This window comes from Dromaius novaehollandiae, unplaced genomic scaffold, assembly GCF_036370855.1.
Source record: "Dromaius novaehollandiae isolate bDroNov1 unplaced genomic scaffold, bDroNov1.hap1 HAP1_SCAFFOLD_79, whole genome shotgun sequence".
NCBI classification, from domain to species: Eukaryota; Metazoa; Chordata; class Aves; order Casuariiformes; family Dromaiidae; genus Dromaius; species Dromaius novaehollandiae.
In genome coordinates, this window is record NW_026991382.1 from 251,565 (window position 1) to 265,549 (window position 13,985).

Consider the following 13,985-nt stretch of genomic DNA (forward strand, 5'->3'; position numbering starts at 1 on the left):
TTGAAGCTTTTAGTACTAGAGGTATTTGTCCCACAGTGGGTAAGTCCACTAGAACCGGTTGTCCCGGGTAATACAAGGGATTCCTCGGTTTCTTATTCTCCCCAGTCCCAGGTAAGAGGGATGGAGGATTAGGGCAAAAAGCAGCGAGTCTGGGGCAGCCATTTACTCCCCATCGTCCATTGACTTTAGTTACTGCATCAGATATTCGTCGCGCCCATCCGGGATTGTGCGGTCTCAGGGTTCGTTTTAAGAGTCCTGGGGTGCAGACGGGGTCTTGGGATAAGGGAGGAGGAACTTTGGGGTTTGAGGAAGATGGGGTTCCCCTTATCCTGTCCCAACTTCTTACCAGACCTTCCAGGTTGGGAGTTGGTAACCTATCCATGACTTCTCTGGGAATTCCCTTTGAAATGCCTTCTGCCCATAATAATTGTCTCCTGCTATCCAACACCCGTACCGGTTTCCCAGGATGTGGGTGTTGCAGTGATTTATATTGCCTCCCACTTTCCTCAACTCTTCTTATTTCTGCTTTATGCTTTGTTTCCCCCTGGCCAGTGAATCCCATACGCCTTCCGTAATTAATTAGCTCCTGTGCCACCTCCCCCCAAGTCATGTCGGGGGGGCCTCCCCTTCGTCTCAGTCGGGGAGTTCGTAATCGGTCTTGCAGCTGAACAGCATCAGGAAGTCCCCTGATCAGAGGATGTGACCTCTCGGGGTCTGCCACACACTGCATGGGGGAGGGCTGCTGCGGAAGCAGCAAACGGTCATGCATCAATTGGAGGCAAGCAGTTTTCTGCACGCTTTCCAGAATGTGGCCCGCTGTGGGTGTTTTAATAGAAAAAGGGTCTCCTCTTTCCATTGGGTCTAATCCTCCTGCCCAGTAGGCTACCCTCTGGGTCAAGGACCATGGTTCCCTGTTATCATTTGTGGTTAGAAAGACTCTGGGTCCCCAATATCCTCTAGCTTCATCTTCGCTCAGCAGAATGCGATCCCCCCCGGTGAGGGAGACTCTCCACACATACTCAGTTTCAGTTTCCCGGGAGCCCCAGGAGTATTTTTCCTGTATTTTAGCCAAGTCCTGAGGGGAATAGGGGATCATACGCGTGGTACGTCGTTGAATACCCCCCTGACCATTATCAGTGGTTTCCGTTTTAATCAAGGGTCTCATTACTACATTCCCATCTCCAGGATAAAAGCAGTTCCTGCTGTCTTCTAATTCTTTAATTGGATATATGGATTTTAGATCAGATGCCTGTTTTCCGTCTAGTTCGGCCAAATTCGAGAATCCCGGTTCACTATCATCAACCCCCCGCCTGTTTTCTTCCAATTCAGACCGCAGGATTCTCTCTCGGTCTAGTGAGTCCGATAAGATTATGTGAAGCCGCTGAGTATGGTTGCACTCTGCAGTGAGTTGACTTTGCAAGTTTCTTACCTGTTCTTGCAAAGACTCAACTGTCTCTTTGGCTCGACTCCGGGAGTCTTGCAAGAACTCGATTGTCTCTTTGGCTCGACTCTGGGAGTTTCTTATGTGTTCTCCCAAGGACTCAATGGTCTTTTTATCACCTTGCCTCCCCCACCGGGCAGCAATTAGTGCCGCCCCTAAAACACCACAAACTGTTGCCCGAGCCATGCCAAGAGAGAGCAGGGCTTTATAGCCCTTCAGATTCTCAAAAGAGGATTATCCTTCATTGTCAGATCCTCTGTACTACAAATTATTCACAAGCACAGCACACTGTCACGGGCCTGCCACTGCCATAAAGGGCACGGAGGCTGCTGTGACCTCACAAGCACAGCCAGCATGTATGGGCCTGAAACTGCCCTATAGGGCACTGAGGCTGCTGTGACGTCACAAGCACAGCCAGCAGCTATGGGCCTGCCACTGGCCTATAGGGCACTGAGGCTTCTCTGACCTCACAGCAGTCATTGGCCTTGAACTGGCCTATCAGGAATAGGACTGCTGTGACCTGACAAGCACGGCCAGCAGGCATGGGCATCCAACTGCCCTATGAGGCCCCGAGACAAACGTGACCTCATAACGCAGCCAGCAGGCATGGAGCTGTCACTGCCCTATCAGGCACTGGTACTTCCGTGACATCACAAGTACAGCCAGCAGCCATGGGCATCCCACTGGCCAATGAGGCACTAAGACAAAGGTGACCTCAAAACGCAGCCAGCAGCCATGGGCCTGCCACTGGCCTATCAGGCAACAGGACTGCTGTGACCTCACAAGCACAGCCAGCAGCCAGCAGCCAGGGCATCGCACTGGCATATGAGGCACTGAGGCTGCTGTGACCTCACAAAATCAGCCAGCACCCAGAGGCCTGCAACTGGCCTATCAGTCATTCAGACTGCTGTGACCTCACAAGCACAGCCAGCAGCCACTGGCCTGCCACAGACCTATCAGGCAATAGGACTGCTGTGAGCTCACAAGCACAGCCAGCAGCCAGGGGCCTTCCACTGCCTGATGAGGCGCTGACACTGCTGTGAGCTCACAAGCACAGCCAGCAGCCATGAGCCTGCCACTGGCCTAGGAGGCACTGAGGCTGCTGTGAGCTCACAAGCACAGCCAGCAGCCATGAGCCTGCCGCTGGCCTCGGAGGCAATGAGGCTGCTGTGACCTCCCAAGCACAGCCAGTAGCCAGGAGCCTGCCACTGGCCTAGGAGGCAGTGAGGCTGCTGTGACCTCACAGTCACAGCCAGCAGCCAGGAGCCTGCCACTGGCCTAGGAGGCACTGAGGCTGCTGTGACCTCACAAGCACAGCCAGCAGCCATGAGCATGCTACCGGCCTAGGAGGCACTGAGGCTGCTGTGACCTCACAAGCACAGCCAGCAGCCATGAGCCTGCTACTGGCCTAGGAGGCACTGCGGCTGCTGTGACCTCACAAGCACAGCCAGTAGCCAGGAGCCTGACACTGCTCTAGGAGACAGTGAGGCTGCTGTGACCTCACAGTCACAGCCAGCAGCCAGGAGCCTGCCACTGGCCTAGGAGGCACTCAGGCTGCTGTGACGTCACAAGCACAGCCAGCAGCCAGGAGCCTGCCACTGGCCTAGCAGGCACTGAGGCTGCTGTGACCTCACAAGCACAGCCAGCAGCCATGAGCCTGCTACCGGCCTAAGAGGCACTGAGGCTGCTGTGACCTCACAAGCACAGCCAGCAGCCATGAGCCTGCCACTGGCCTAGGAGGCACTGAGGCTGCTGTGACCTCACAAGCACAGCCAGCAGCCATGAGCCTGCCGCTGGCCTCGGAGGCAATGAGGCTGCTGTGACCTCACAAGCACATCCAACAGCCATGAGCCTGCCGCTGGCCTCGGAGGCAATGAGGCTGCTGTGACCTCCCAAGCACAGCCAGCAGCCATGAGCCTGCTACTGGCCTAGGAGGCACTGAGGCTGCTGTGACCTCACAAGCACAGCCAGTAGCCAGGAGCCTGCAACTGGCCTAGGAGGCACTGAGGCTGCTGTGACCTCACAAGCACATCCAACATCCATGAGCCTGCCACTGGCCTAGGAGGCACTGAGGCTGCTGTGACCTCCCAAGCACAGCCAGCAGCCTGTTACTGACCTAGGAGGCACTGAGGCTGCTGTGACCTCACAAGCACAGCCAGCAGCCAGGAGCCTGCTACTGGCCTACGAGGCACTCAGACTGCTGTGACCTCCCAAGCTCAGACAGCAGCCAGGAGCCTGCCACTGGCCTAGGAGGCACTCAGGCTGCTGTGACCTCACAAGCACAGCCAGCAGCCAGGAGCTTGCCACTGGCCTAGCAGGCACTGAGGCTGCTGTGACCTCACAAGCACAGCCAGCAGCCATGAGCCTGCTACCGGCCTAGGAGGCACTGAGGCTGCTGTGACCTCACAAGCACAGCCAGCAGCCATGAGCCTGCCACTGGCCTAGGAGGCACTGAGGCTGCTGTGACCTCACAAGCACAGCCAGCAGCCATGAGCCTGCCGCTGGCCTCGGAGGCAATGAGGCTGCTGTGACCTCACAAGCACATCCAACAGCCATGAGCCTGCCGCTGGCCTCGGAGGCACTGAGGCTGCTGTGACCTCCCAAGCACAGCCAGCAGCCATGAGCCTGCTACTGGCCTAGGAGGCACTGAGGCTGCTGTGACCTCACAAGCACAGCCAGTAGCCAGGAGCCTGCAACTGGCCTAGGAGGCACTGAGGCTGCTGTGACCTCACAAGCACATCCAACATCCATGAGCCTGCCACTGGCCTAGGAGGCACTCAGGCTGCTGTGACCTCCCAAGCACAGCCAGCAGCCTGTTACTGACCTAGGAGGCACGGAGGCTGCTGTGACCTCACAAGCACAGAAAGCAGTCATGAGCCTGACACTGGCCTAGGAGGCACTGAGGCTGCTGTGACCTCACCAGCACAGCCAGCAGCTAGGAGCCTACAACTGGCCTCAGGGGCACTGAGGCTGCTGTGACCTCACAAGCACAGCCAGCAGTCAGGGGCCTGCCACTGGCTTATAAGGCACTGAGGTTGCTGTGACCTCACAAGCACAGCCAGCAACCATGAGCTTGACACTGCCCTATGAGACACGGAGGCTGCTGTGACCTCACAAACACAGCCAGCAGCCAGGAGCCTGACACTGGCCTAGGAGGCACGGAGGCTGCTGTGACCTCACCACCACAGCCAGCAACCATGAGCCTGCCACTGGCCTCGGAGGCACTGAGGCTGCTGTGACCTCACAAGCACAGCCAGCAGCCAGGATCCTTCCACTGCCCTATAAGATACAGAGACAAATATGACCTCAAAAGGCAGCCAGCAGACAGAGGCCTGCCACAGGCCTATCAGGAAATAGGACTGCTGTGACCTTACAAGCACAGCCAGCAGCTACGGGCCTCCACTGGCCTAGGAGGCACGGAGGCTGCTGTGACCTCAAAAGCACACCAAGCAGCCATTGGCCTCCCACGGGCCTATCAGGCACTGAGGCTGCTGTGACCTCACCAGCACAGCCAGCAGCCAGGAGCCTGCCACTGCCATAGGAGGCACTGAGGCTGCTGTGACCTCACAAGCGCAGCCAGCAGCCAGGAGCCTGACACTGGCCTAGGAGGCAGTGAGGCTGCTGTGACCTCACAAGAACATCCAACATCCATGAGCCTGCCACTGGCCTAGCAGGCACTCAGGCTGCTGTGACGTCACAAGCACAGCCACCAGCCAGGAGCCTGCCACTGGCCTAGGAGGCACTCACGCTGCTGTGACCTCACAAACGCAGCCAGCAGCCAGGAGCCTGACACTGGCCTAGGAGGCACTGAGGCTGCTGTGACCTCACAGTCACAGCCAGCAGCCAGGAGCCTGCCACTGGCCTAGGAGGCACTCAGGCTGCTGTGACGTCACAAGCACAGCCAGCAGCCAGGAGCCTGCCACTGGCCTAGCAGGCACTGAGGCTGCTGTGACCTCACAAGCACATCCAACAGCCATGAGCCTGCCACTGGCCTAGGAGGCACTGAGGCTACTGTGACCTCACAAGCACAGCCAGCAGCCATGAGCCTGCCACTGGCCTAGGAGGCACTGAGGCTGCTGTGACGTCACAAGCACAGCCAGCAGCCAGGAGCCTGCCACTGGCCTAGGAGGTACTGAGGCTACTGTGACCTCACAAGCACACCTAGCAACCATTAGCCTACCACTGGCTTAGGAGGCCCTGAGGCTGCTGTGACCTCACAAGCACAGCCAGCAGCCATGAGCCTGACACTGCCCTATGAGGCACTGAGGGTGCTGTGACCTCACAAGCACAGCCAGCAGCCAAGAGCCTGCCACTGGCCTCAGGAGCACTGAGCTGTGGGTCTGTCACTGGCCTAGGAGGCATGGAGGCTGCTGTGACCTCACAACACACAGCCAGCAGCCAGGGGCCTGCCACTGCCTGATGAGGCGCTGACACTGCTCTGACCTCACAAGCACAGCACACTGTCACGGGCCTGCCACTGCCATAAAGGGCACGGAGGCTGCTGTCACCTCACAAGCACAGGCAGCAGACAGGGGCCTGCCACTGGCCTGTGAAGCACTGAGGCTGCTGTGACCTCACGAGCACAGACAGCAGACAGGGGCCTGCCACTGCCCTATGACACACTGAGGCTGCTGTGACCTCACAAGCAAAGCCAGCAGCTGTGGGTCTGCCACTTGCCTATCAGGCAATAGGACTGCTGTGACCTGACAAGCACAGCCAGCAGCTGTGGGCCTGCCACTGGCCTGTGAAGCACTGAGGCTGCTGTGACCTCACAAGCACAGACAGCAGACAGGGGCCTGCCACTGCCCTATAAGACACTGAGGCTGCTGTGACCTCACAAGCAAAGCCAGCAGCTGTGGGTCTGCCACTGGCCTATCAGGCTGTAGGACTGCTGTGGCCTCACAAGCAAAGCCAGCAGCCAGGGGACTCTCTTTGGCCAATGAGGCACTGATGCTGCTATGACCTCACAAGGACAGCCAACAGCCAGGAGCCATCCCACTGGCCTATCAGGCTATAGGACTGCTGTGACCTCACAAGCACAGCCAGCAGCTATGGGCCTGCCAGTGACCTATCAGACACGTGTCGCGGCCCGAAAGGAGTCGTTCAGGACGACCTCCCTCCCCTTAGGACCAACGACCAAGTTCGTGATGCCCTTGCACTCAATTAAGGTGAAAACGACACCAGCCAACCAGTTTAAGATTTATTAAGGCAAAATGGAATCAACTAACGAGACATGTCCCGCGTCACACGTTTAGGGAAAAAGAGAGGAAAAGGGGAAGAGAGAGAGAGAAAGATATCACCACCCGTGGATCCAGCGGCGTCCCGTTGGTCCTCTTCTTTTGGGAGTCCTTGCGGCGGGGCGGGGGGGCAGAGGGGGGAAGCTCCCGTCTGGTTCCGCTGACTCTGCTCGAGTTCTTCAGTCGTCGCAAGCAAGCCCCCCCATTCACACAGTCTGCAGTTTTTATAGGTTCTTGCCCGGCCTCTGGGAGGTGCTTCCTCGCTTCCCATGCAGATTAACCGTCATGCGCAGTCCGCCCTCTCGGAACCTTGCAGAAATGGGCTGGGGTATCTGGGGGTCTCCTGCTCATGCGCAGATGGCAAATGAGTACGTGCGGTTCGTGCCCTAGAGACGCCCTTCTGCCCTTTTCGCACCCTTTTTACCCCGTGCAGGTGCACGAGGTTGTTTACTTCGCAGACGGCTCCCGGGGGCGCCAGCGCGGCATTGCCCGACACACCTTGGCAGCGGCAGCTTTGCAGCAGCAGCAGCAATGTCAAGACAAAACCGCATTTAGTACCGGTCCTCTACACCACCCCGTGTCTCAACATTGCAGCTTGGCAGCAGGAGAGAGAGAGAGAGAAAGCAAGCAAGCAAGCAAGGAAGGAAAGGAGAGAGAATTAGGGACGGGGGGGAAGTCGTGGGAACAACATGGGTTTGGGTAAAAAATAAAGTGCTTAACAGTGATTAAACAGAGGTCTTGCTCAATGCAAGCTTATTCTTTAACAACTTCAACAACAGTTAACTTTACAAAACAGACATCAAAACTGAGTTAATGAGGTGGGATTGTTACAATAGGCATAAAACAGCTGGCAAATGCGCTGTGGATGTCAATATGCAATTTCCTCCTTCAGGAGAAACTGGGAAATGATGGGTACTGTGGTTGGCCACGGCCAATGGATGGCACGGATTTTCTTTATGCCGTCCGGCAAGGTGGTAGGAACAAATTGCATATTTGACACAACATGTCCGATTAATTGAACAAAGCAAGGAATTATACAAGAACATTAAGGCGGCAACTGCACCTAACAAATACAATATTAACTGTTTCACCCACGGTGCCCCCAGTAACCAGGACTACAAATCGCCACTCCAGCCATTCCAGGTTTGGATGAGGACGTGGGCTATTTTTCTGATATCTTTGGTTAACTGGAGAACTACTTCGCCTACATCATCTATTTCCAAACAACAGTTAGGAATATTTAATTTCCCACACACTTCTCCCTCTTCAGCTAACAGGTAATCTAAAAACCATGTGGTGCTGAAGGATTGCCGTGCGCATCTGTTGGGATTGCCAAGTTAGAAGATCTATGGTGTCAGCGGTTTTGTTGGTAATAATTTCTAGAGCCGCTTGTAGTCTGATTATTTCCCCATTTTTGCGTCCCGCCCAAATTTCCCTTAATGGATCGCGTCTTACAGGCAACACTTCTGTCTCCAAGGTTATCATATACCTTTATGCCTAACCGAGGTCCACTTGTTTCTGGCAAAAGGAAAAACAAAGGTCTGATAATCCCTATATAACAAATTCCCAACCACCCCGTGGGTAAAAATGTATATGCTGTGTGCCTGCATATCCAGTAATGCCCCTTCTTAGCTCCAATGCCCTGAGCAAATGGCCCGTTTATCCCTGGTGGGAATTGAAAGTAAGTTGCACCTCTGTTGCCCAGAGGGCTGAAGAAGGTGGTTGCCCCATCACCTATTCGGCCGGTACAATACCAAGCCCCAGAAGTGTATTCTGGTGGTAGGTTTGCCATAGCACATGTAAGCACATTAAGACAAGAAGTATCTTTCCAACACAGGTTAAGAATGCCATTCTTGGCTGTTGTGTTTTCAACAATAAAGCTAATTATGATCGCAGCACACAATTACAAAAAATGATAAAAATAACTGTTATAACTACCACAGGTAGTATCGTTGAGGACACTCAAGCTCAACATAAGACAAGTCTTCTTCCCCAGTGCCCTCTTCCTTTTACATTGTTGACCTAAAAGGAAGGGAGGATCCACCTGGCATGGATTCTATGATCTTTCCCATGGGCATCAGTAGCTACCCATGCATACAGATTTTTTGAAGCTTTTAGTACTAGAGGTATTTGTCCCACAGTGGGTAAGTCCACTAGAACCGGTTGTCCTGGGTAATACAAGGGATTCCTCGGTTTCTTACTCTCCCCAGTCCCAGGTAAGAGGGATGGAGGATTAGGGCAAAAAGCAGCGAGTCTGGGGCAGCCATTTACTCCCCATCGTCCATTGACTTTAGTTACTGCATCAGATATTCGTCGCGCCCATCCGGGATTGTGCGGTCTCAGGGTTCGTTTTAAGAGTCCTGGGGTGCAGACGGGGTCTTGGGATAAGGGAGGAGGAACTTTGGGGTTTGAGGAAGATGGGGTTCCCCTTATCCTGTCCCAACTTCTTACCAAACCTTCCAGGTTGGGAGTTGGTAACCTATCCATGACTTCTCTGGGAATTCCCTTTGAAATGCCTTCTGCCCATAATAATTGTCTCCTGCTATCCAACACCCGTACCGGTTTCCCAGGATGTGGGTGTTGCAGTGATTTATATTGCCTCCCACTTTCCTCAACTCTTCTTATTTCTGCTTTATGCTTTGTTTCCCCCGGCCAGTGAATCCCATACGCCTTCCGTAATTAATTAGCTCCTGTGCCACCTCCCCCCAAGTCATGTCGGGGGGGCCTCCCCTTCGTCTCGGTCGGGGAGTTCGTAATCGGTCTTGCAGCTGAACAGCATATAGTTTTAAAGCATCAGGAAGTCCCCTGATCAGAGGATGTGACCTCTCGGGGTCTGCCACACACTGCATGGGGGAGGGCTGCTGCAGAAGCAGCAAACGGTCATGCATCAATTGGAGGCAAGCAGTTTTCTGCACGCTTTCCAGAATGTGGCCCGCTGTGGGTGTTTTAATAGAAAAAGGGTCTCCTCTTTCCATTGGTCTAATCCTCCTGCCCAGTAGGCTACCCTCTGGGTCAAGGACCATGGTTCCCTGTTATCATTTGTGGTTAGAAAGACTCTGGGTCCCCAATATCCTCTAGCTTCATCTTCGCTCAGCAGAATGCGATCCCCCCCCCGGTGAGGGAGACTCTCCACACATACTCAGTTTCAGTTTCCCGGGAGCCCCGGGAGTATTTTTCCGAAGTCCTGAGGGGAATAGGGGATCATACGCGTGGTACGTCGTTGAATACCCCCCTGACCATTATCAGTGGTTTCCGTTTTAATCAAGGGTCTCATTACTACGTTCCCATCTCCAGGATAAAAGGAGTTCCTGCTGTCTTCTAATTCTTTAATTGGATATATGGATTTTAGATCAGATGCCTGTTTTCCGTCTAGTTCGGCCACATTCGAGAATCCCGGTTCACTATCATCAACCCCCCGCCTGTTTTCTTCCAATTCAGACCGCAGGATTCTCTCTCGGTCTAGTGAGTCTGATAAGATTATGTGAAGCCGCTGAGTATGGTTGCGCTCCGCAGTGAGTTGACTTTGCAAGTTTCTTACCTGTTCTTGCAAAGACTCAACTGTCTCTTTGGCTCGACTCCGGGAGTCTTGCAAGAACTCGATTGTCTCTTTGGCTTGACTCTGGGAGTTTCTTATGTGTTCTCCCAAGGACTCAATGGTCTTTTTATCACCTTGCCTCCCCCACCGGGCAGCAATTAGTGCCGCCCCTAAAACACCACAAACTGTTGCCTGAGCCATGCCAAGAGAGAGCAGGGCTTTATAGCCCTTCAGATTCTCAAAAGAGGATTATCCTTCATTGTCAGATCCTCTGTACTACAAATTATTCACAAGCACAGCACACTGTCACGGGCCTGCCACTGCCATAAAGGGCACGGAGGCTGCTGTGACCTCACAAGCACAGCCAGCAGCCAGGGGCCTGCCATTGGCCTGTGAAGCACTGAGGCTGCAGTGACCTCACAAATACAGCGAGGAGCAAGAGGCCTGCCATTGCCCTATAAGGTACAGAGACAAATGTGACCTCAAAAGGCAGCCAGCAGACAGAGGCCTGCCACAGGCTTATCAGGCAATAGGACTGCTGTGATGTTACAAGCACAGCCAGCAGCTGTGGGTCTGCCACTGGCTATCAGGCACTCAGACTGCTGTGAGCTCACAAGCACAGCAAACAGCCATGAGCCTGCCACTGCCCTATAGGGCACAGAGGCTGCTGTGACCTCACGAGCACAGCCAGCAGCCAGGAGCCTGCCACTGGCCTGTGAAGCACTGAGACAAATGTGACCTCACAAGCACAGCAAACAGCCTTGGGCATCCCACTGGCATATCAGTCAATGGGACTGCTGTGACCTCACGAGCACAGCCAGCAGCTATGGGCCTGCCACTGGCCTATAGGGCACGGCGGCTGCTGTGACCTCACAAGCACAGCCAGCAGCTATGGGCCTGCCACTGGCCTATAAGGCACGGAGGCTGCTGTGACCTCACAAGCACAGCCAGCAGGCACTGGCCTGCCCCTCGTATATCAGGCACTGAGGCTGCTGCTGTTGTCTGAAAAGCGGATTCGTTGCCCGGTGTGCAATAAGCCAATAATTACACACTCAGGAGAGACATTTGCTTATTTATTTCAGAGTTGCACAAGCCTGGGTGCTCGGTCGTTTCCCACAAATCAAGCACACCCCCCCCCCCAACTTTTCAAGTAGCATTTATACAAACAAATTGCCAGATTTGCTATTTTCCCTTTTACACTGATTGGTTAGTGATTTCTTCATTCCCTGGGTCCCACCCCTGTCTCCCAAGGTCCTGATGAGGGGAGATCAATTAACACTGCCCCAGCAGGGACAGTAGGTGTTATCTCCCAAAGTCCTGACAAGGGGGAGATAGTCCAGACCCCTTAATTAACATTGTTTCAGCAGTGAGAGGAGGTTTTGCTTCCCAAGGTCCTGGTGCCCAAGCAGGCCTTATTTCAAAGCCTTGACATCCTCCCTTTCGGAGTGTGGGGCACAGGAATGCAGCCTGCTTGTAACTCCCTTATCTTTCCAGCCTGCACCAGCTCTGGGGCCCTTTCTTACTGAACTAGGAGTGCGGCCTAAGGCTTCAGCAAATTTAGCTACTCATGAAGCAAGTTTTATCTAAGTGGCTACCTCTAGACCACTTCAGACTTAATGTTAGAAGTTATCCTAATCTACCTAGTTCACGCATTGCTTCTGAGCTTCCCAGGGTTGTCTTGTAACAATTCCCCCCTTTGAGACTTATATGATCATTTTCATATTAGTCTCACTCTTTTAAAATCTTTCCCATATTAATTTTGTACAACATCTACAAATGCATTGAATCACTACATAAACGCATACAAAAACTACTAACACCATTCCCAAAATTGTTAAACACTTTTTAACCCATGAGCTCACGTCAGGGAACCAGGAAGTCAACCATTTCCATGTTTCTTCAAATCCAAAAGAGGTATCCTCTTTCTGAACCCCATGTAAGATTTCAGTCTGCTTCCAGATTTCATTTAGATCGGTAGAAATTCTCCCGCTTTGATCCACATATACACAGCAACTAGTATTTATTACTGTACATACTCCTCCCTGAGATGCCAATAACATCTCTAGAGCCATCCTGTTTTGGGTAGTTATTTTCGCAATTTCTGAAACCTCCTCTTGTAAAGCTGCAGTGGCATCAGAGGTTTTATTCCCTATTTTTTTCAATAACTGCTGAAATATTTACTATTGCTTTTTCAAGTTCACTCACTCCCAGTTGTGGAAACAGCCACCTTACGAATGACTGCAACCTAGTAGGTCGATCTATTAAAGGATTATTGACCCTCTTTTGTCTCCTTATGAATGTTCTTAGCCAGGATTTTTGGTATTTATTACTCAATTCTTTTCTTATAGTAACATTAGGGATTATTGCCCCTAAAGTACATGTCCCTGACCAATTAGGAGGTAGCACTTTTCGTGCCTTGTTTCCACACAACCAATACCATCCACTACCTTTTGGAACACGCCACCCATTTAGTTCCTTACTTGGCCACTTATAACCTATTCAGGTATCCGAGAGCAATCTTTATAACCTCCTACCTTAATGGCTCCAGTACAGTTGATCGGTTGCTTTCCATAAAGTATAGTTTTCTCCCACCATTTATTACTATTATTACATCTTTGGATACATTGATAATAATCTCCTGTCACACTCTGGACTTCCCATTCCTGTTTGGTTGTTTCATAGGCACTCCAATTAGTGGGAAGCCCTTGTTGGAAAGTTCAGGGAAGTGGGTACACACCCAGCAATCCCTCTGGTTAACTATCTTCATAGATTTCGTAATTACTTCCAAATGGAGATTGTGACTCCAAAATCCTTCCTGATTCCCTTTAATTGTTTGGCTCAGGTAACCTAGAAAAACTAACCACCACATTTCTCCCCTGGTTGTTAAGGAGAACATCATTTTTACACAGATACCGTAACAACAATATTAACCCTATTCCTAACAAACAGATTAAAGCATTTTTTCCCTAAATACAATCTAAATTTAAAACCGATTCACTTCTAATACATCTCATATATCTTTATATATTTTTAACTTTAGAGGTTGAACTTGTTCAGCTTTCCACGTCTCTCGAGGTACTGCTTTCACTCGGGTGTAATCTAAAAGTATAACTGGATGTACCTACGGAGAGAAGAACCTTTGCCATAGACAAGAGATAATCACTTAAAATTTGATCACCCTTAACGTGCATTTGAATTTCATTTCCAGTTAAATTTACAGTGTAAGGTTTGCCATACAGAATCTCAAATGGACTAACTTTCTCCCTAACCCTTGGGGTTATTCTGGTTCTTAATAATGCCAGAGGTAAAACATCAGTCCATTTCATCTGAGTCTCCTGACACAATTTTCCTACCTGTCTCTTAATTGTTTGATTCATTCTTTCCACTTTTCCACTGGATTGTGGCCTCCAGGGGGTATGTAAGTCCCATTTAATTTGTAGTATTTTTGAGATTTGTTGTACTATTTCTGCTATAAAATGAGGTCCCCTATCTGAAGAAAACCCTTCTGGTACCCTAAATCTTGGTATGATTTCTTTTAATAACATTTTCACTACCTCCCCTGCTTTAGTGGTACGACACGGGAAAGCCTCAGGCCATCCTGAAAAGGTGTCAACAATTACCAACAAATGTTTATATCCATTACATCTTGGTAATTCAGAAAAATCAATTTGCCAGTAATCCCCAGGCATGAAGCCCCTTTTTACTTCCCCTGGGGGGGCTTCTTCTGAATCCTGGGATTATTTCTAAGACAGATTTCACATTTTTGTGTAAT